This window comes from Alligator sinensis, unplaced genomic scaffold, assembly GCF_000455745.1.
Source record: "Alligator sinensis unplaced genomic scaffold, ASM45574v1 scaffold974_2, whole genome shotgun sequence".
In the NCBI taxonomy this organism is placed as follows: Eukaryota; Metazoa; Chordata; order Crocodylia; family Alligatoridae; genus Alligator; species Alligator sinensis.
Window position 1 is genome coordinate 1031575 of NW_005842369.1, and position 3122 is coordinate 1034696.

The window sequence follows — 3122 nt, forward strand, 5'->3', positions numbered from 1 at the left end:
TACAGCATGAGTGTCATGTGATTTGCTTGCTGCCATGGTAACACACTCTGCTTAGTGAACAGTGTTGAATAAAATCCCACATAGAGACCACAGTGTTAGACCTTTCTGCAGGCAGCACTGCTAGCATCCTACCATAGCCTTCCAAGTGGCACATTTGGGGAGGGAGAGGAGGCAGATTTATCCCTTGCTGGATCTCCAGGGATGGCAGTGGGGTTACACCAGAGATGAATTTGTCCTTCAGTGGTTGGGCGTTTTTTTAACAGAGAAGATAGGTATAGGCAGTTCTTTTGTGTGCCAGAACATGTTTTATCCCTGCTGATCCCAGCCCTATTCTGGTATTCCCATTCCCCCCTTTCCTCCCTCCAAGTGAGTGAAAGGTACTACTGCCACACAAGAAGAGTAGCTGACAGCCACCTTGTGGTAAAACAAATGACTCTCCATGGCAAAAGCCATGCACAAAGAAGAGGACATAAATGCATTCTCTGCCCAGTGATGCCAGGGGAAGAGCTGCCTTTTGCAGTGCTCATTTATCCTGTTAATCAGCCCTTGTGGTACATTATCTCCTCTTAGTGCTGCTGGGCATATCAGCCAGGGGAGAAAGCAAATGGAATGGAACTGTTTTGAGTCCCGTGCATCCAGAGAGGAGCTGCGTGCTACACATTATCAGCAGCCCCCAAAAGCTGTTAACTCATGCTTAAAGCTTTACTCTCCTCCCCACTCTGAGCGAGTGCAGGTTAGAGAAGGGACTAGTGGATTATTTTCTGCAAAGGGTGGAGATCATATTACATCTCCCACCAATACATGTTAAATTGGCCAAAAGCAACTCTAATTTACGCCTTCAGTGGGATATGCAATGGAATATGATCACCCTCTGTGAAGCAGATAGAGTGGGGACTTGTAGCCAGATTGTTTGCCTTTCCTCTGGAGTTATTGCTATTGCAGGAACCTGCAAGCTTCTCACTGGTTAAAGGGGCAAGTACTTTAGTCTGGTTGGTTAGTAATAGCCATCACATATTCCCTAGGGGTAATTGTAGCAGGATGATGAGGGCTGTCTTAATCTGCAAACTGGCTCTGACCAGCCCCAGGACTGGGTAAGGCACTAGTCATAAAACAATAAAATGTAGCCAGAGAACAGAAGCCAAGGCCTGTCCTAGAGCATGTGTGCTTACAGACCAGGTGATCTTCCAGAAAGAACATCTTAGCAGCAACCTTTCTGGGAGAGCCCCTGAGATTTCTTCCTCCTGGAATGGAGCTTTTACTGAGTGAGGGGAAACTGATCCCCTTTATGATGCATTTAATATTTCTTAATTTATACATGGGGCATATGATAATATGGCTGTAGCCTCAATGGGAATGAATGGATCGAATAGATATGCATATAAGTAAGAATATGACAGTAGCAGGATTTTGCTGTGAAAGCATGCAGGGAGAGAGGGAAGACCACGTATCAAATAACAAGAGTCAGAACAGCAAATGTGCTGTCAGCATTTGAACTGAAAGCCCTGTTCTGTCAAATGTGGGTTAGCTGGATTCAGCTGCCATTATCCATTTGGTAATCTTTAAAGTGAAACCCAGCCTGGAATGCATGGCGTAGGGGCATTTTTAACGTTTTGGAGTGAAGACTATAATGAGAATGAAGCTAGATTTCTTTTGAATGTTCTTCTGGTACAATTCTCCAGTAACACTGGCTGTTGCCTCCCTTTTGTAGTTGTCCAGGTTACTTTTCCTTTAGCTCCATTACTGTCTCAATAAGTTATGCGCACAACTATAAAAAGGGAATTTCTGGAAGCTTGCCGATAATCTAGCTGTAGAGCTGAAAGAAACTTTATCTCAGCATCTGCTTACACAGCAATCTAGCACCACTGTTGCTGTGGTCTAATCAAAGTATATTACTTATGATTACACCCCCTTTCCGTTGGTCTATACTTTGTTACTTAGGTATTTATTACTGCATTAGAAAAATGCTATCTATTTATTGCCCTCATTGTAAATGTAGAATATGCATTTTTCTGATACATTTCCCTTGGCATGGGTACTACTTTTTATGTCTAACAGGTCAAATATAATTCCTCTTACACATAAAGCACATGGATATGAGGGAGTGTGAGACAGAGAAACCTATAGGTGTGACTTCTCTCTAGGAGTGAGCTGTATGCAGCTGACCTCACTGCTTTCTCCATTTGCCCCAAACACTGAAAGCTTGGCCCCAAGCAGGGTGTAGGACTCTAACGATGTGGCCAGAAGGCCAAATTCGGCTGTGTCTGGGCACTGTTACCCCCAAACCAAAAGTGACTAGGAAGGGATATAAGGGGAAAATTCTCCCCATAAATGATGACAGCCAGAGTAATATGTTTGTTTGGAAGTGAAAGGCTGATGCAGAGGCAGTTTATTCAAATTCAGTTAGACCCCCAAATTATTGTGGTGACTGTCATAACCTGCAGGCCTTGAAGTGTAAACATAACAGCATAAAGTCTGTGAGCAAACAACCGGCATCTTTCTATGGCTGGTAAGATAACTAGGACAGTATAATAGTCCTGCAGCTACGCATTAATAGGCTGTTTCTGGAACTTCCATAAACATTAAATTAACATTTAATCTCTGTACCAATAGCACTAGCCCTTCTCTTCATAGAGTCACTAGATTTAAGGCCACAGAGGACCACCATGACCAGCTACTCTTACCTTCTGCATACATAGACTGTTAAATTTTTCTGATGTCTTTTAAAAAGAAATATCTTATCCTAAAGACTCCCATCAGTGTGAGCACTGCCTCCTGTAATAAGCTGAATGGTTAATTATGCTTATTGACAGGAAACCCATTCTACTTTCGGGTTGAGTTTGTCTAACTTCAACTTCCAACCATTGGATCTCGTGTCTTTGCTGGTCTATGGGAAAGCCCCCCACTTCCACGTCTCTTCTCCATTTGTAACCATCTGTGTAAGTCAGGGCTTGAGTCACCTCTCTGCATAGATGAAACTCTTCAACCCTGACATTGCATAGCTTGTTTTCCAATCCAGAGGTCATTTTTGTGACTCTGTTTTGAATGCTGGCCAGTATATCCTCACTCTTCCTAAGTGTGTCTTCCGTGTCATTTGATCATTGCCATAAAGCATTCTAAAAGCT